Genomic DNA, 21,204 nt, shown 5'->3' on the forward strand with positions numbered 1-21,204 from the left:
GTTTTCTCCTTTTCTCTTGGTTTTCTGCATCCCTCTTTTCATCTTAAACCCCAGTAATTTGTTTAGAAGATGGGTATTGTGTTTCTGTCGAATCAGTAAAAGGCAGTTGCTTTTGATAAATGATCCATATGTAAGCTAGAATGAATTTTGAAGCAGAAAAAACTTGAACAGTGCTATTAGGAAGCTGATAACATTTCAGTCATGCATGTCCATTGCTTGATTAGAGAAAATATATCCTCCTTTGCAGCTAAAAAAACCTATGTTTTGGACCTCACACCACTCATTCACTCAAGAAGGCTTTTTGGTATATAGAAAATGTTCATAGTAGTTGCTTTAATCATTAGCTCATCATTTGAGTTTGGCATGATAGGTTAATTTGGTAGTTCTATAAGATTTGGAATGTGTAGGCTGAAGATTTGTGGGTGCTTGTAATAAGTCTGCTAATTTTCATTCTTGTTAAGGAATTGATCAAGTCATTTCTAGAATTTAGAATATCTTTTCTGCTGAAATTATCTCATTTTGGTGGGTTCTATCTTTTGCGTTTCTATTTTCTAAATTTTTTTAGTGCATTGTTAGTTTGAATGCAACTAAGATATATAGCTACATTTTCTTAGAAACACTATGCTTTTCATAACATTAAGTCCTGTTCAGTCTTGCTTTTGGGTTTTCCCCCCCTTGTGTAGCAAGTTTTCAAGGGTATAGGAACGGAGTATAGTACCAGAGAGAAATCAATGGGTTGATATTGATTATGGAACTTTGGTTTGCTGCTTTGCTCTATTTTTTATCTTCTATTTTTTCTCCTTGTACATCTTCGTATTGGTGTCTAGAAATTCCAAAATGGTATTTTGGGAAACTATTAATAATTTTAAAATACAAAACACAATTTGTTCCAACCCTAAGCTTTAAAAAGTCTTAAGCACCAAGAACCATAAGCTGCAGCTGGCTTTAGCCCACCAAAGAAGCAATTGTAGGCATTGTTATTCAGAACATATGATAAAATTACCTGCTCAAACTTAATAAAGCATTGGAACTCTTGAAAATGCAAATTTTAGCAAATTCATGATGCTATTTTAATATTGTTTCTCAAACTTGTTAAGCATTCCTCTAAACTTTTATGTAGTTAATTAAAAAGGGTTGCAGGTATTGAAAATTCAAACTCAAGGAAACTTCACCCAGTGTTGTTTGTGAGTCTTATTTTATGTAAAGTTCTTCATGGACTAATATAGGATGAAATTGTAATTGATTAGAAGAAATGTCCTGAAAAATAGGTGAAGGGATCTAGAAGGTGGCTTAGCTTTTGATTGGTGGAAGTGGAGAGAAGTAGAAAATTGATGAGGCTATGCCATGGAGAATATCCCTTTGGTTCAATACAACCGCCTTTTGATATTTTTAAGAAGTGTAATCATTCCCAATGCCTGGCGTTGATTACATTTTTTTAAAATATGTGGTTGTTTAGTCTGTTTGAGTTCATCGATAAACACTTTGAGACACTAGTGTTCACAGCATAGGCTTAGAGTGAATTGTGAGATCAATTGAGCTACGTAGGAGGCAATATGGTTTGTGTAGGTACGATTGTTGAGGCCTGCCACAACGTTGCCATTATATTCTCTCCATAAGAAAGGTACCACTTTTCACCCCAATTGTAGGCTTCAAATCCCTCCCGGCAAGGATGAGTTGCTCCAAGTCAAAGCAAGTGCACATGAAGCCCATTGCCTCAGTAGACTTCCACGATACTAAGTAGCTCCAATTCACTTTGGCATTGTTGTTTCAACTTGAATAATGTTAACCATAAATTTTAAGTCTAGTTTCAATTTAGTCATTCCATTTAAATTACTCTTAATTTTTTCTACATGTACACCTCATGTAAGTGACTCATGTCAATGGTAACTTGGATGGAAGGTCCAAATTGAGACTGGATTTAAAGACACGGGTAAACATTGTTCAAAGTGTAACAATAAGGATTCATATGAAATTTGAGTCAAACTGTTGGGGTGAAAAGTGTAATATACTCCCAAAAGATCTACATTTGTTGAATTAGTTATTTTCTGGATTGCTTCATACTTAATAGGTCCCTTGAACATTACAAAGTGCACACAAGATCCCAGTAATTAGCCTATTTGTACTTTGGATCTAAATAATTACCAACTCGTGCCTTCTCAAATTTGGAGCTTTAATTTCTTTAAATTGTTCCTTTGCCGTAGCCTGTAATTGTTTGAACAGATAATACTTTTTTTAAGAACATATAATTGTGATGGACCTTTTCCTAGATATCCATTTTTATTGTTGAATTTAATTCTTTTAAATAAATGTTTAGCCTAACATGCTTAAAGCTATTGACTTTGCAAAATTTGTGAGTAATTTTATCAATATTCCGAACTAACTTTTCATCCTATATTTGTGTTGGTAATTATCTTTGGTTATGCCCGTGCATCATGTTGGATTTCCCTTAGCATTTGCATTTGTATTTAACTGCTTAATTACTTCCTAGAAAGTTTCTGCCCACTTACTCACCCTGTGGAGTGTGGACATATTTTGGAGAGGGGATCTTCGCCTCATTTTTTTTTTTGCTCATTCATCAGCAGCTCATTATTCCGTGTGCACGTGCATCTCTGTCTATGAACACTTCAAATTAGTTCCTCGAAAAGTTTCTTCCAAATTTTTTTCTTGTTTACTTGCTTTTTTTCTTCTTTTTCCTTTAGGTTTTGCCCTTCATCTAAATACATATAATGATGAGCACTCAAGTATGATTCAAATGGCTATTGGTGCAATATGTGGAGGATCATGATGGAATTATCATCTATGGAGACATTAGATTTATAGATTATTAAGTTAAACACCTTTTTCAGCACCTGTATTATGAAGCAAAGGAAACTTTCAGCATAACTGCATTCTTGAAAAACAAATTTAAAATAATCTGTTGTGAGAAAAAATATGAAGTTGCCAGAGCACTTCATAAATTTGATGTACTGCTTTGGAGTCGCACATTCTTTTCCAGATTATGCTCCACAACTTTCAAGCTTTTCTTCAACGTGTCTACTGTGCATCTACCTTCAACTTCATTGAAAATGTTGTTTTTCAATGGCGAAAACATCTATTACCAGTTGTTTTGTTTTTTAACTTTGTTTCTGCTTCTGCAAGTATTCCCCGCTAGAGTTCGTCTCTGTTCTTCGAGGGACTTTTCTCCTTCGAGAAAAATTCTCCCCATTCTACGATATCGCCCTCTTTCTGTATATACTGTCGACTTGTTGTTGAAGAATGGAGTTTTTCCATATTTGGATGATAAATCCTCCCGTTCATTCCAGTGAGATCGAAAAATTGCAGGTTGGAGGTTTGGATCTTCTTCGTGCATTGAACCATGTCATGAAGGTGAGGGTTTCCATCTTCGTGGAGCTCTCTTGCGACAAGTATGTAGTATGGCTGGCATGCTAGTTGGAGAAGAGATTGGAGAAGTTCCAAGAGTTGTTCTTTCAGACAAGAGCATTGTGGGTAGGTGGGGAAAACATTCTTGGCGTAGAAATGGAAAGAGGCTTGGTGAGGTATTTTGTAGTGGTAAACAGTGAACTTACACCAGGTGTACAAGGCCTTCCTATTAGTTAAAAAAACCTAGTGTGATTGGGGGGGCGTTGTATTAATATTACCAACGCCCTCTCTCTCGCTGATCTGGGTCGTCCATTGTTATACTTATGGACACGTGTATGGATGAGTTTAAAAGGAAGGCACACCCGGGCCCAGGTGTGAGTGGTGTGAATACTTCTGATTCCTTTGCCAAATAGTGTTATACACGTGTCGTGTTTCGTAGTTTGCGTGGTTGTAAAGTAAATATTCTTACAGAATGATAAACATAAAGCAAAGGCGGGAAAATAAATGTGTTTAAATTATTTTGAATGGGGAATCTTCGTACTTAATCACGGGATAGTTTTGCTATTTATTTGGTACCAGAACACATTTGATGGTATAGAGGAATATGCTTTTGCAGTGGGATAGCTATTGTTCTGAAGTTGTTTTATGGTACCTTGTTTCGTCCATCTTTTTCAGTATTTTTTTTTTTGTTGATTGTTTTGGTATACAATGTTGTACTCCTTGGAAGAGTATCCTGAGATACGGGCAATTCACTCAAATGTATGTAGATCGTTTTTTGACGTGACAAATAGAACTGTGGGAAGAGAGGCGGTGGTCAGTTTCGGCGAAGTTTGTTAGTGGGTACGAGGAGCAGAGGGAAAAAATATTAAAGCTAAGGTGTCTGAACAGAAGAGTTAGCAGAGGTAAAAGGATCTGCAGAATTTGTAAGATAAAAGATTTGGAGTGTTTTATGAAAAATGGAATGAGTAATGAGCAGCCAGTATCGGACTCTCCTTGCGTATCGCCGGTCAAGGACACCTGTGGCCAATGGATATAAGTGTAGCTACCGTGGTTGTGCATCTTTTAAGGCAGCGTACATTCGCAGACGGTATGTTCAGAATATTCCCCGATATGTTAAGAAGACTAAGAGGGAAGTAAGGAAGTTATAACTGTACGATGAACAATTAAGGAATGTTAAATTTGATAATAATGGTGTGGCGAAATTGCTTAATGGTATTGAGTTGGGTAATAAGAGATGTGACTGTCAATCAGACAAGATTGTGGCTAAAGGTATAAAATTAATTGAGAATGGTCAATTGGGACAAGATGCTAAAGATGAAGTCGTGGTCCACCATATATTGTTTTTCGTCATAAGTGACAATAGTCCGTCAGATTCCGTCCCCACACCTGACAAGATATTTATTGGAGTTGGCGAGGGTAATCGTAAGACTTGGATTGTTAATCCTGACCAGTCCGACCGGTTTCAGATGCTAAAGAAAATTAGATTCAAGTTTGTTGGTGGCGAGAACAAAGAGTACGTTTGTTACGGGATAGAAGTTATGGATCAGTTTTTCCCAGTTGATGTTTGGGCGGACTACAAAGATACATTGTTGGGAAATGTTTGAAGTATTCAGAAGGGTGCCATGTATTTAGTGCCTGATACTGTTAATGGAAAAGAATGCAAAATTACGTTAATGAGTCAAATGTATTTTAAGACTGTTTAGAATTATAATTTATGTATTTTTATTTGCAATATTCAGGTTTTGAATGGAGGTGGACGATATAAAAACTGGTGTTGTTGAAGGTATTTCAGTAAATGATTTCAGTTATATTGAACTTGCATTGCCTAATTTATTTTCGCAGTTGAGGTTAAGATACAAACAAAAGAGTATTAAGGTTGATAAAAAATTGATAAAATATTCCCCCCTTTGCGCACTCAATGCCAGTGGGTTGGTTAGTAAATGTTCATGATCGGAGGTTAGATGGTAATGACAGTCTGCGAACGTGATTTCTTTTCCCTGTGGATTGCCAATGCGAGTTAGTCTATTATGGAAATGGTTATTGTTCAATTAACGATAAACAGGTGCCATGGATGGTGAAGTATCTAAGTTGGGCCGAGCTGCGAGTTGGGCTTTGAGGCCCAAAACGCGAAGGACTAAGTAAAAAGGCCGTAAAGGATACTCCGGCCCAGGAGAACAAGGTTATTCCGGCCTTGGGGAGACAAAGTTACTCCGGCCCAAGGAGGTGAAATTACTTCGGCTCACAAATGATAAAGTTACTTCGGTTAGAGGATTGTAAATGTACTTCGGTCTGGGAGCAACTTGAAGTTAGACCGGCCTTGAAGTTATATCGACCTTAGAGGTATACCGGTTTGGGAGTTATACCGGTCGAGAGTCGTTGGTTCGGTCCAAACACACCATAGGTTGAACAAATGAGAAACCGATATAAGGGAGAGTAAAGGGAAGGGCTGAACTAAGGATAGTTCGGCCTACTTTACTTCGGTCAAATGGTAGTTCGGCCATGGAGAAAACCATCCCACTTGGTTTAAGCAGTGGGGGAGGGTGTAAAAGGATAAGCATTATCCTTAGGAGTATGAATCCTAGGAGGACTTTGCATGGAGAAATACAAGTCCTACTAGGATTGTGCCACGGGAAACTTATAAAAGCCCACAAACATCACCTTGGAGGAGGTAATTGAACACAATTCTTTCTGAGAACATAGAGCTTTGTCTATTTGTCAAGCTTACTGACTTAGGCATCGGAGGGGTTTCCGGCACACACCCGCCGGCTAGCTCACGTTTGTGTTTTCAGGTGGTAAAGCGACGTCGTACGGAGGAGCGTGGACTTGGTCAACAGGATTATACGAGGAGAATTATTTCCTCCCCGTACAATTGGCGCCGTCTGTGGGAAGAACAGACAAGAACAAAAACCTCTTGACTAAGCTTCTCCTTTCTCTCAAATCAATGGCACACATTGAAGAACTACCACAGTCCGCCGTCGACGGACTCACTCCAGACGGGGGCGCAAGGCGTGAAGGATTACCTTCTGTCCCTCCTATGGCAGATTTGGAGCCCCAACAACATAACTCCAGGAGGAGTGGCAGGGGAAGGCGGAATAGCAGCCCTCGTCACTCTCAAAGTCCTGATAGGCAAAGGAGGAGGATTGATCCTCAAGCCCTGGAAGATCGCGTAAAGGAACAAGATGAACTAATTCGGAAGATGGCGGCGGACATGGAAGCATTAAAACGCCAGATGAAGACTAAAGATGTGGTGACAGGAGAGGGGCGCAAGCACAAGACGCCCCCTCGCCACTCAGAGAATCGTAGTAGGAATACTACACCCTCCCAAGGAGAGAGCAGAAGCCTCAGGATAGGCGACACTCACTCCTTATCTTCAAGGACTCGTCACTCCAGGTCTGAGAGGATGAGATCCAAAAGATCATACACTGAAGGAAGCACGTATTGGCCTTCACATTCACACCAAACCAGATCTAGACAAATGGAGCTGCCCAGGTCATCCGACTTACGAACCGTGCTCGAAGAAAAAGCACGATGCAAGGAGGATGCCAGGGCAAGGGATCCACACCGAGTTTCGGCCTTACAACGGTTGGCTCCTCGGACGCATGGAAGCGTCAAGGTTGGAATGCCAATACCGCGACCGGCCTACGAACCAACGGACAAGGCATTGGCAAGACTACAGACTTCGCCGTTTGACCCAGCGATCGAAAACGCGCCCCTGCCATCAGGCTTCTTTCAGCCGAAATTCAATACATATGAAGGGAAGACGGACCCATATTCACACCTGAGCCACTTTCGCCAAGTCATGGCTGTGTACAGGCGAAACGAGACCTTAATGTGCATACTCTTCCCGTCAAGTCTGGGCGACCTAGGCTTGACTTGGTTCGAAAAGCTCCCAGAGGGCAGCATAGCCTCCTGGGCCCAATTGGCAGAAGCGTTCGTAACGAGGTTTCGGACAAATACTAAAACACCGGTGGAGATAGACCAGTTACTCTCCATCGACATGGGTGAAAAAGAGACCCTCAGATCTTACAACAGTCGCTACTGGGAGACATTCAACCAGATTGGAGACTGCCCCACCAATCTAGCTATTGCGCAATATAAAAGAGGCCTACCCGTAGGGAACAGACTAAGGGATTCGATTACCATGACGCCACCCCTCACCATGGAGGCCCTGATGGAGAGAGTGCATCAGCACATCAGGGTAGAAGAGGATGGCGCACGTGCAAAAGCAAAATCTAGTGCAACCGTAGTACCAGAAAAGAAGACCTCAGCAAAGGCCAATACAGTAGATCGGCAGAATAAAAACGGACGTGGCAGACGAGATAACGGAGAAGACCCAGACAAAAGATGGTTGAGAATTCGCACTGCCATAACAACGGTGTTCAAAAAACCAATATATCGGATTCTGAGCGAAATAAAAGACGAGCCATTTGTCAAGTGGCCAGCCAAGCTAGGGGAAGCTCAGAAGAATTACGACGACAGATCACGGTGCACCTTCCACAAAGAAAAGGGGCACCGAACTGAGAATTGCACGCCACTGAGACAGCACTTGGAAGAATTGGTGGCAGCAGGCCACTTGGACAAATACATTGAAGGAGGAGCGCAACCGGCCCCCCCAAGATCATAATGACCATCCCAATAGAATGCCAATCGATGCACCACCTCAAGGCATTATCAATGTAATTCATGGAGTTTTTGAACCTGAGCGCGTATGTGAGCTCAGAGGTTCAATCAAGAAGGCTGAGCACTTTAGGGAAGTATTAAGTGCCCAACCTGCCATCAAGAAGGGGAGGACAGAGGCAACAAACGTCATGTCCTTTTCGGATAAGGACTTGGAACGAATTTACTGCCCCCATAATGATGCCCTGGTTGTCACTCTCCGAGTCAAGGATTTTGACGTCAAGCGGATTCTGATTGACCAGGGTAGTTCATGTGAGATCATGTATTACGACACGTTCAAGCAACTAAAGCTGCAAGACAAAGACTTGGCGCCTGCAGTTTCTCCCCTGATCGGATTCAACTCCATGCCAGAGTGGCCTGTCGGCAAAATAATCCTTCCGGTCAGAGCAGGAAGTGTAACAAAACAAGTGGAGTTCTGAGTATTGAAGGTCCCCTCCACATACAACATTATCTTGGGCAGAACATGGCTGCATGCCATGCGTTCGGTAGCGTCATCATACCATCAGGTAATGCGGTTCCCCAATGACACCGGTAAAATTGAAGAAGTCTATGGCGTTCAGATCATGTCAAAACAATGCTTCGCCACAGCGAATGGAAGCCGAGCTGCCAAAGGATACGTTCATTCGGTGGAAGAACCAGAGAGTAATGAACTATTCGCGGACGTCGGCAAAGAGGCTGATCAGAAAGCGGTGGAGGACTTGGTGGAGGTAAAAATAGATGAGAAGAACCCGGATAAGTTCTTCTTGCTTGGCTCATCGTTGTCCAGCACTGAGAGATTAGAGGTCTTGGAATTCTTGATCTCTAATATCGAAGTGTTTGCCTGGACACTTTACGACATGCCAGGCATTGATCCAAACTTCATCAGTCACCAACTCAATGTCCACCCATCCGCCAGACCTGTCATTCAACGCACACGCAGATCGGCACTCCACCACGCCGAAATAGTGGCAGAAGAGGTAGGCAACCTGCTGGAGGCAGGAGCAATAAGGGAAGTGCACTACCCAAGATGGGTCTCCAATACAGTCGTAGTGCCAAAAAAGAATGGTAAATGGCGTGTCTGCGTTGACTACAAAACAGTCAACAAGGCGTGCCCAAAAGATAGCTTTCCTCTACCAAGGATAGATCAACTGGTGGACCTAACGACAGGGCATAACCGACTTAGCTTTCTGGATGCATACAGAGGCTACCACCAGATCGCCATGCATGAACCAGACCAGGAGGTCACATCCTTCACAACACCAAGGGGGTTATATTGCTACAAGGTCATGCCCTTTGGCCTAAAGAACGCAGGGGCGACATTCCAAAGGATGGTCACCAAGATGTTCGAACCATTGTTAGGCAGAACAATGGAGGCTTACATCGACGACATGGTGGTCAAAAGCAAGGATGAGAATGACCATCTTAAAGATCTAGGCGAGATGTTCCAGATCCTGAAGAAACACAAGCTGCGCCTCAATGCGTCCAAATGTGCATTCGGAGTTGGATCTGGCAAATTCTTGGGCTTCCTGGTGACCAACCGAGGTATAGAAGCAGACCCCACTCAGATCAAAGCAATCCAGGAGTTGGAGAGACCAAACTCAGTCAAAGAAGTGCAGCATCTCACTGGTATGGCGGCTGCACTCAACCGGTTCATAAGCAGGTCATCAGACAGACTACGACCATTCTTCCAAGCTTTAAAAGCCAAATTTGAGTGGGATGAAGAATGCGACCGAGCTCTGGAAAGCTTGAAGGAGTACATGTCTTCCCCACCACTACTGGTTACTCCAGACCTGGTGAAGAACTCTTTTTGGACCTGGCAGTTTCTCAGCACGCAGTTAGCGCAGTGTTGGTTCGTGCAGAAGGAATACAACACTTGCCCATCTTTTATGTCAGTAAGACATTGTTGGGAGCCGAAACAAGATACTTGCCCTTGGAGAAACTAGCATTAGCATTAATGATGGCATCCAGAAAATTGGCTCACTACTTTCACGCCCACACCATAGTCGTCCTCACAGCCTTTCCACTAAAAGCTCTGTTTGAGAGGGCGAACTTTAGTGGGCGAATCTTGATGTGGGCAGTAGAGTTGGGACAATTCGACATTAAGTTCCAACCCAAGACTGCAATAAAAGCACAATCTTTGGCAGACTTCGTCGCAGAGTTTACTCCTGGAAGTCATCATATCTGCCCAGTCGACCTAACTGACACAACCGAACTAGGGACGGAAGTTGACGCCGGAATAGCGCAACCCCTAGTAGAAGGTAGTCAATCAAGCACCAAGGCAGACCATACTAAGGACAACAAGGAAGAGACAAACAAAGGCTCACCAACAGTCCAAACAGAGGACGAAGGACAGACAGCCAACATGGACCTTGAAGAAAACACCATTCTTGACCTTACGACATCATCTGATCCTTCCACTTGCTGGAAACTATTCGTTGGAGAGATGTGGAAGCTCTTTGTAGATGGAGCATCCAACCGACATGGAGCAGGGCTTGGCATAGTCCTCATCTCTCCAGACGGCCTGATTATAGAGCAAGCAATCAACCTTGGCTTCCCAGCATCCAACAATGAAGCGGAGTATGAGGCGCTTCTCGCAGGACTCAAGTCAGCACACTTCATGAAAGCAACCGAACTAATGGTATACAGTGACTCTCTGCTGGTTGTAAACCAAATACTGGCGAATACGAAGCAAAGGACGACAGAATGGCCAAGTACCAAGAGTTAGTCAGAACGGAGATCAAAAAATTTGATGTAGTAAGGATAGAACAAATTGGCAGGGAGGAAAACTGCCGAGCGGACGAACTAGCAGGCCTGGCCTCAATGGCAAATACATCAATCCCTCATCCATTACTCATCGACTTCTTACCAAGACCACGCATAGAAGACCCCGAAGCAGAAGAAGTATGTTGCGCAGAATTAGGCCCTTCTTGGATGGATCCCATCATCCTGTTCCTGAAAGACGGCATCCTACCAGAAGAGAAAAAAGAAGCCAACAAAATAAGGACAAAGTCGCAGCGATTTTGGCTATCTCCATCTTCAGCATTATACAAAAAGTCATTCTCTGGGCCTTACCTCAAATGCGTTCATCCCAGCAAAGTAGAAGCATTCTTGTTCGAAATACACGAAGGGGTGTGTGGAAGTCATCAAGGGGGAAGGTCGCTCGCTTACAGGGCTATTTCACAAGGATATTGGTGGCCATATATGCAAGCAGACTCAGAGAAATATGTGAAGAAGTGTGAAAAATGCCAGAAATTCGCACACCAAATACATCAACCAGCAAGAGAACTCCTACCCTTAACTAGCCCATGGCCTTTCGCAATGTGGGGCTTGGACATAGTAGGACCACTTCCAACAGCACCTGGCGGCAGAAAATTCTTTCTCGCAGCAACAGACTACTTCACAAAGTGGGTGGAAGTAGAGGCATTGGCGTCAATCAAAGAAAAAGATGTGAAGAAGTTTGTTTGGCAGAATATCATCACTCGATTTGGCATACCAAAAGCACTAATCTCAGACAACGGTACTCAGTTCGACGGCAGAATCTTCAGAAGCTTTTGTGAAGAATACAAGATAGAGTTCTACAATTCCACACCGGCATATCCCCAAGCAAATGGGCAAGCTGAAGCATCAAATAAAGTCGTCTTGGATGGACTAAGGAAAAGGCTAGAGAAAGCAAAAGGCAAGTGGGCAGATGAACTCCCTCACGTCTTATGGGCTTACCGCACCACGCCCCGGCGATCAACTGGAGAAACACCATTCTCCTTAGCATATGGAATGGAAGCGGTGATCCCACTAGAAGTTGGCCTCCCCACAATTCGAAGCGAAAATTTTGATCCAAACTTAAATGGAGAAGCCATAGCCTTAGAACTCGACCTTGCAGAAGAAAGAAGAGAAAGAGCACTAGTCCGCATCGCCTCATACCAACGAGAGTTAATCCGAAAATACAGCAAAAAGATTCATCCAAGACAATTCAAGATTGGGGATTGGGTACTACGCAAAGTAATGGGAAACACCTTGATCCCAGGAGACGGCAAGTTAGGCCCAAATTGGGAAGGTCCTTATAAGGTGGTTGGGTTAGCAGGCAAAAGGGCATACCACCTAGAAGACAAGGATGGCAAGGCAATCCCTAGGCCATGGAATACGGCCAATCTCAAGTTATTTTACTTTTAGCTTTTCTTTTTCAAACATATGTAATTTTCTCTTCCTTCAATAAAATGAGAAATTCTTTTTAGCACAAGTTGTTCCTTGTAAAAGTTAGCTTTAGTAAAGATTAGGCGCATTGCAAGCATTTTTTTCATTCTAAGTTAGCCGGAAAAACTAACTTAGAGGTTGGCTGGAGTAAACCAACACCCTTCCTAAGCCCAGGATAAGGATCCAGGCTGCAGGACATTTGGTCGGAATAACCAAATACTATAAGTTAACTGAAAAACTAACTTCGATGGTTGGCTGGAATAAACCAACTCTTGTTACTCTTCAGCCAAAGTAAGTGTATGGCTGAAGAGTGGTTGGCTGGAATAAACCAACTCTTGTTACTCTTCAGCCGAAGTAAGTGCATGGCTGAAGAGTGGTTGGCTGGAATAAACCAACTCTCGTTACTCTTCAGCCAAAGTAAGTGTATGGCTGAAGAGTGGTTGGCTGGAATAAACCAACTTTTGTTACTCTTCAGCCAAAGTAAGTGTATGGCTGAAGAGTGGTTGGCTGGAATAAACCAACTCTCGTTACTCTTCAGCCGAAGTAAGTGCATGGCTGAAGAGTGGTTGGCTGGAATAAACCAACACTTGTTACTCTTCAGCTGAAGTAAGTGCATGGCTGAAGAGTGGTTGGCTGGAATAAACCAACTCTCGTTACTCTTCAGCCGAAGTAAGTGCATGGCTGAAGAGTGGTTGGCTGGAATAAACCAACTCTCATTACTCTTCAGCCGAAGTAAGTGCATGGCTGAAGAGTGGTTGGCTGGAATAAACCAACTCTCGTTACTCTTCAGCCGAAGTAAGTGCATGGCTGAAGAGTGGTTGGCTGGAATAAACTAACTCTTGTTACTCTTCAGCCTAAGTAAGGGTATGGCTAAAACTAGACTGGCTAGATTAAACACTTTGTACTCCTCAGCCGAAGTGATTATATCGGCTAAGGAGTGGTTGGCTAGTAAGCATATTTTAACCAGCCAAAACCGAAATAACAGTTGGAGTAATAGAAGACATTACAAAGCACAGACATACATATCACAACCGGAATAAGAGTTGAAGCAAATTTTTCATTCACTAAAAAGTCATTACAGAAGGGCACAGCCCGGTTACAAAGACAAGGTAACAAAAAATAGAGAAAAAAGTACAAAGTCAAGAAAAAAGATCTTCGATTTCGGCGTCGAAGGCAGCATCGGCGTCAACCCGAAGACCGGTTTCGGGCGCAAGGACGTTTTCAGAAGGAAGAATGGTTTCGGCCGGAGCCACGGTTTCACTTGGTTGATCAATAGTTAGATCTTCCACCATGGGCTCCGACCGAACTACCTGATCTGCATTCACAAAGTAAGCATATTTTAACCAGCCAAAACCGAAATAACAGTTGGAGTAATAGAAGACATTACAAAGCACAGACATACATATCACAACCGGAATAAGAGTTGAAGCAAATTTTTCATTCACTAAAAAGTCATTACAGAAGGGCACAGCCCGGTTATAAAGACAAGGTAACAAAAAATAGAGAAAAAAGTACAAAGTCAAGAAAAAAGATCTTCGATCTCGGCGTCGAAGGCAGCATCGGCGTCAACCCGAAGACCGGTTTCAGGCGCAAGGACGTTTTCAGAAGGAAGAATGGTTTCGGCCGGAGCCACGGTTTCACTTGGTTGATCAATAGTTAGATCTTCCACCATGGGCTCCGACCGAACTACCTGATCTGCATTCACAACCGATTTATCCTCAGGGGCAGAGTCTTCATCAGAGTCTTCATCGTCTGAGCCCTCAAGGAACTGCTGTTGCATGGCTTTGGCATATTCCGTCAGGGAGTTCGGTATAAAGTAGGCTGGAGGGTTGAAAACCTCGGTCTGAGGATCATGACCGAGCTTCTCAACGGCTCCCCTCCAGCCGCACTTAAAGAACAGCTCCTTGGCAGCATTGCATTGTTGGGCATAAGCATCCTCTGCCCTCTTGAAGCCTTGTTTGTCAGCTTCATTTACCTTCTCCTTTATTTCGGCATCTTTCTTTCTTTTGAGCTTCACCAGCTCGCGCAAGTACTTGTCCTTCAGAGCAATGGCAGTCTTTTGTTTTTCAGCTTCGGTCGAACTAACCATTCCGGTCAGTCGGCCGACCTCGCCTCGAAGTTCGGCCAGTTCCTTTCTGGCCTCTTCCAGTTCGGCCGATTTCGCCTCTGCTTCTGCCGCTGCTTGCCTAGTCACTTTCCTCAGCTCCAGTACTTTCCTATGGGTGATTTGGTTTTTCTGAATGGCCTGACAAAGCAACAACTTCCCTTTAGTCGAAGAAAAAGTTGAAAAGAAGAGGAAAAATAAACAGAAAAGCGACCGAAGTTACTAACCAGAATCATGGATTTAGTCGCAGACCGGATGGACTTCAGCTCAATGGTTAACTGTTTTTGGTGATGCTCCATGTCTTTGGGCAGACACACACTCTTGGCCAGATTGATGGCCAACAGGTGGTCTTTCTTAGCAACAACCGAGTCTGTATCTAGAATGTCTCGGTCGTTGAAAGTAAGTTTTGGTGCCCAGCTGCCGATGGTTCGGTCGGAAGACTCCGGTTGGGGGCTTGGCGGTAAGCTCGGCTGAATAGCAGGTTCTTCATCAACCAAAACTTGTTCGGTTTCGGCAGTTCGGGCACGTTTGGTTCGGCGGGAAGAGGATGGCTGTTGAGAAGGGAGGGCCACAACAGCAGGCTGCGATTGACTGGGAGGCGTTACTTCGGGCCTAGTTGTTTCGGTGAGAAGGGCCCTAACTCTGCTCCTCTTCGCCATCTCTTCTTCAGCGGTTAGTGGGACAAGTCTTATTTCGGGCAAAGTTGGGTCCGGCTCTGGGGCTTCTTCAAGGAGAAAGTCAGTTACTCTTGCTTTTCGGCGACCGCTGTACCGGTAGGTTGGCTCAAAGTTCAGAAGCTTTGCCCAACTTCTTTCTTTAATCCGTAGTGCGGCTCGCAAAATTGCAAGGTTTGGATAACTATATAAGGAATGAAGATGGGCGAAATCTGCAAAAAAGAGAAGTGTTAGTTCGGTTAATAGACTAACAAAAACCGAAATAAAATACAAGAAAGAAGACCGAAGTTAAATTACCAGGCTCTCCCTTCTTCCAATTTATAGGTCGGCCAGGAATTTGGGCTTGAAAATCCTCAAAATTCCCAGAGACCCAGAAGAAGTCATCATCATTAAGGTCTTTGTCCGGTGTGTGCTTAATTATCTTCTCTCGGCGGCGGCGGATCCTAAGGTAATAGACCTACCCAGCATCTTTCGAGCCGATGGAATACTGATGGAATATTTCGGCAAGGCCAAGGTTTAAACCGGTTTGGTGGTTTAGTGCGGCTATTCCCATAATAATACGGTATGTATTGGTGGACAGTTGGGTGGGGCATAACCTAGTCTGCCTAAGGAACTCACAGATCAATGGTTGGACAGGAAACCGTAGTCCGGTTTCTATTATGGATTGAAGAGTAAAGGGGACGAAGCCTTCATTATCCCAGGGTGTGATGTCTTTTTCGGCCAAAACCAGCTGGACGTCGTCAGGTATTTGGTAATCTTTCCTGAATTCGGCTAGGCCGCCCGGGGTCTCAACTAGATACCTATACTTACCCATCTGATGTATAATTTACTTATGAGTTATATCGGTGCAAAAATCGTGCTCAGTAGCTCGGTTGAGCGCACACAGGAGTGCCTGGGTAACCTAAGTCTGCAAAGTAAAAAAACAGAGGGAGGTTAAAGCACTGATCAACGGACCGTGCTACAATCTAAAAAGCAAGGTATAAAAGCCCTACTTCGGCCTCAAAAGACTAGTTCTATCTCGGTTCATCAAAAGGGTTGGTAGCTCGGCTTGAGCAGATTGCTCGTTAGACCGGTTTATCGTCTAGGGCCAGCTTTCTGAGTTCGGTCTAAACAACTAAGAAAGCTGGTTTAGCCCCAAGGCCTAAATCGGTTGTAGTGTGAGTATAGTTACTTCGGTTAAGCCTCTAGGGGTGGCTTTCTGAGATAGGTTTAGGAACCAAGAAAACCGGCTTGGCCCCAAAAGCTTAGTTCGGTTGAAAACCGAGGTTCCTAGTTTGATATGTTCAAAACTCGGTGATCTTATTTCGGCTAGAGTGAAGTGAGACGTTAATGACTCTTTGAGCCTTTCAAGTTCTAGTTCGGTTATTGACTACAGTGATCTACCTATCTGGGGCAAACAGGATCCTAGTTCGGTTGCTATGTGATTTTGGATCTAAAACTGGTTTTCTTCATAAATAGTTCATGCACACATGAAGCTCTACTGGTTTTTTCATGAAAGTACGAAAGCAAAGCAACAAATGGAGAAAAGTGTTTTCAAAAGCATACAAAACAAAAACAGATGATAAAGCAGGCGAAAAAGCAAGAAGGATAGGCTTGCTTACCCGTATAAAAGAGAAGCTAGAGATGAAGGCAATGGCAGCAATGGAGGCACGAACACAGCAAGAACACAGAGAGAAAATGAAGAAATGGCAAAAGTGAAGAGACCTAGCCTCAGGGATGGTTTTTGTCCAAAATTTGGGCGGGACTGTTCAAAATTCACGAAGTACGAAAGACGGCGTGACAGCCGTCCTCAGCCTATCAGAATCTGCCACGTGTCATTGGAAGGGGAAGCGTTACAGTCGCTGTGATTGAAGAGACGTTTTGACCGGACATAGTGAAGCCTGAAGTAAAATTAGCTCGGTTGGAGAGCCCGAGGGTTTTTCGCTCGGCTGGAGAGGCTAAAGGGTTTTTAGCTCGGCTGGAAAGGCTTAATAAACTCTAGCTCGGCCAGTAGACTGATAATCTCAATCATGTTGCGCAGATGGAATTGAGGGGCAATTGAGAGGGTAATTTTTGGGAAAAATTGGGCCGAGCTGCGAGTTGGGCTTTGAGGCCCAAAACGCGAAGGACTAAGTAAAAAGGCCGTAAAGGATACTCCGGCCCAGGAGAACAAGGTTATTCCGGCCTTGGGGAGACAAAGTTACTCCGGCCCAAGGAGGTGAAATTACTTCGGCTCACAAATGATAAAGTTACTTCGGTTAGAGGATTGTAAATGTACTTCGGTCTGGGAGCAACTTGAAGTTAGACCGGCCTTGAAGTTATATCGACCTTAGAGGTATACCGGTTTGGGAGTTATACCGGTCGAGAGTCGTTGGTTCGGTCCAAACACACCATAGGTTGAACAAATGAGAAACCGATATAAGGGAGAGTAAAGGGAAGGGCTGAACTAAGGATAGTTCGGCCTACTTTACTTCGGTCAAATGGTAGTTCGGCCATGGAGAAAACCATCCCACTTGGTTTAAGCAGTGGGGGAGGGTGTAAAAGGATAAGCATTATCCTTAGGAGTATGAATCCTAGGAGGACTTTGCATGGAGAAATACAAGTCCTACTAGGATTGTGCCACGGGAAACTTATAAAAGCCCACAAACATCACCTTGGAGGAGGTAATTGAACACAATTCTTTCTGAGAACATAGAGCTTTGTCTATTTGTCAAGCTTACTGACTTAGGCATCGGAGGGGTTTCCGGCACACACCCGCCGGCTAGCTCACGTTTGTGTTTTCAGGTGGTAAAGCGACGTCGTACGGAGGAGCGTGGACTTGGTCAACAGGATTATACGAGGAGAATTATTTCTTCCCTGTACAATTGGCGCCGTCTGTGAGAAGAACAGACAAGAACAAAAACCTCTTGACTAAGCTTCTCCTTTCTCTCAAATCAATGGCACACATTGAAGAACTACCACAGTAATTGTGTCGTTTGAGACTTCTGGCCCAGGCGGTTTTTCCTGTTTTTGAGGATCTTTCGAGGTAGAGGGAAATTGGGCGGATGGGCCGCTGTTCTAATTCCTATTATCAGAGGAGGAGGAGAGTTCTTTATCAGTATATAAATTGTTGATATTATTTTTGTGTATCCCTAATCTAATCCAGTCGTCTTCCCTCCAAACGAAGAGACAACAATTTTGACATAACTCGTATTGTACAAAATTTCAACTTACAAACAAAATATTTTTTTTTGTCCATTTTTTTACTTCTTCATTTAAGAAAGGAAATGAATTAAAGGGACTAATATACGGGGGCCTCTCTCTTTTGTAATGATTCTTCGAAAATATTTTTAATTGGGGGTATTTTGTGACGTAATCGATGGGATACACAAATAATATCAACAATTTATATACTGACGAAGAACTCTTCTCCTCCTCTGATAACAGGAACTAGAACAGCGGCCCATTCGCTCAATCTCCCTCTACCTCGAAGGACCCTCAAGAACAAGAAAAATCGCCTAGGCCAGAAGTCTCGGACGACACAATTACTTCTCCGGCAGAATAAACTTCAAGGAGTATGATCAAGATGTCGTCTACAACGTCATAGACGACATCAAATACTTGACAGTCCCTACTGAATTAATGAAAAATTTAGTAGGTTGCCAGAGAAACTTCCATGTATTTGTTAAATTCCGACCAGATCTCACTATTAGAAGAGGAATTCCTTGTATTATATTAACTAATGGGGACAATAGTTGGTTAGATGCAATGTCTTGGGGTATTTTTGGATCCTTTATGCAGAAGTATGACTAATGTGCATTTTCAAAGTATCTTTAAGCAGTGCTTCATATGGCTGCAGAGAAAACCCATTGGTGAGAAACAAAAACTTGGAATCTTTCAACAGATTGTGGATTGAATTGTGTATATACATAGATTCCTGGGTTATTTAGGAGTAGTGCATGACATGTCTGCATACTTTTCAACAGATTGTTGATATCATGCTGCTGTTTGTCTGTTGAGTGTATGATATGAACTCCAAAGCTCTTAGCAGCATATTGATATACATGTTGACAGAAGTGAAACGTTGAGGGAGGCATGTTTGTCTACCCAAATGCACAGTTCTTGACCCCTCTATACATTTCTCATTTGATGTTAATGTTTATATCTGATGGCATCATATAACTTCGATGTCTACATCTATTAAATTTAATTCTTACCTTTATTTTTATTTTTTTTTAAAAATATGCTTGCTTATTTTAAATATAGAAACTAAAAAAGTGAAAGGTGGAATGTTGTATTTCTGTCTGCTCAAATTTTTTTTTTTAATAATAAATTTTGTAGGATTTATGGAAATGCATTACAATATTTATTATAACACATGATGCAAAAAAGTTTGGTGGACTTCAACACATCTACAACTTCAAATTTCATCATAAGAGCACCTCTGTTAAAATTGTGTTGTTATTTTGTACATGTAAGATTAACTGAGGTCTAATTTTATGTGTTACAAATTTGTTAATTTTACTTGGATGGGTGTGCCAATAAAGATATTTAGCATGTGGTCCACTTAAATGTGTATACAAGAAGAATAAAATAATTAAAATTTTAAGTAGTAATCCCAGGGGGGAATGGGGTGGCTGTTGTAAAAGCATTCACTGCTATTCTTTCAGTGGGGGTTCACTTCGAGTCCTATCTCGATGATCTTAGCATCCAAGCAGGTGAATTAACAATGCTTGCTAGCTTATTAAAAAAATGTGAAGTTTTTTTTTAAAAAAAATTATAAAATGGCCTTGAATCTTGGCCAATTGGCCCGTGAAGGGCAGTCTATAATCTTGTTTGTTAGTCTATTTGGGTCAAATTTGTTGGGCAGGGCTTTTGGGCTCTAGGTTTGGGTCTATCGTCGACTAGGTCCGTCCCAATGCAGACCCTTAAACTCTTCATTAAGTGATGGGGCTTCTGGATGTGGGATGCCTCAACTTGCACTTGAAGCAATTACTTTAGACATACACTTCACACTTTCAAGCATGAACATTTAATTGTGAACAAAATATTAAATAGTTGTACATTTTTCAACTGTCAACGTCTAACAATACCAACATTACTTTGGTTGGAAATTCTGTATAAAAAATTTTGTATGATTAGAATTTCCCAAAGCCTAATAGATCCAAAAGGCCTCACATCCTCTCTAGCTGTGACCATTCCTACCACGACTTTGTCGCTCTTCACATCTTCTTCTTCTTTGCACCAGAACCCCTCTTTTGCTTCTAACCCCCATTGTGAACTCCTTTTTCAACCGCTAAACCCTATATCTAAAAACCCCATATCTAGGGTTTTCAAATTTAAGATTTAAGGAAAATAGTGAAAAATGGGGTGATGATAGTTGAAGCTGGGAGAGAGAAAGAGTGATTACGAGATTGTGAGGGATAGGAGCTAAGAAGCACGGACACTTCTAAGAAGGTGACGTATCCGTGTCGTGTCCGTGTCGGACACCGACACTCTTTGGACACTCTTAGGACACGTGTCCGATACTCTTCAAAACGTGTCCTATTTTTTAAATATTTTTAAAGACCCGGACGCTCTTTGGACACTTGGAGGACACACGTGTCAATTGTTTAAACACATGTGTCTATTGATTATACATATGTGAAACTAATTATAAGTTTGAACAAAACAACTTAAGATACAATAATAAAACAAAAATCATATAAATTTATAGGAAATAGTGCTATATTGTATTTTTTATTATCTTTGAATGATATATTCATATATATAATATATAATAAATATATAAAATTATATATTTCATGCGTGTCCTCCACGTGTCGTGTCCTGCATTTTTTTAAAATTAACGTGTCGACGTGTCCGTGTCGTATTCGTGTCGTGTCACGTGTCCGTGTCCATGCTTCTTAGGGTAGGAGTCGCAAAGGCATAGCATTGTGGTGGTGGTGAGCGGTCACAATAGTGGCACTGGCGGATTAAAGGAGAGGCTAGAGAAGGGATGAGGATAGCATGTAAGGCTAAAAAGGAGTGGGGGTGGCACCTGGGGAGGAGCAACTCAAGGTGGCAATGGCGATGGTTGGGTAGGAGGATTAGGGTTAGGATTTGGATGGGACTAGAAAGGGCATTTTGTGGAAGGAAAAAATTATAATAAAGAATTGGAAAATGAGTGGGAGCACTAATTAGTGCTACCACTAATGATGTGGTAGTAGGCCCCGCCATGAATGATTTGATGTTTTGGTCTTGGTGTTGTATTTTTTTTCTTTT

The sequence above is a fragment of the Camellia sinensis genome, chromosome 2, assembly GCF_055761805.1.
Source record: "Camellia sinensis isolate YWXY chromosome 2, ASM5576180v1, whole genome shotgun sequence".
Lineage (NCBI taxonomy): Eukaryota > Viridiplantae > Streptophyta > Magnoliopsida > Ericales > Theaceae > Camellia > Camellia sinensis.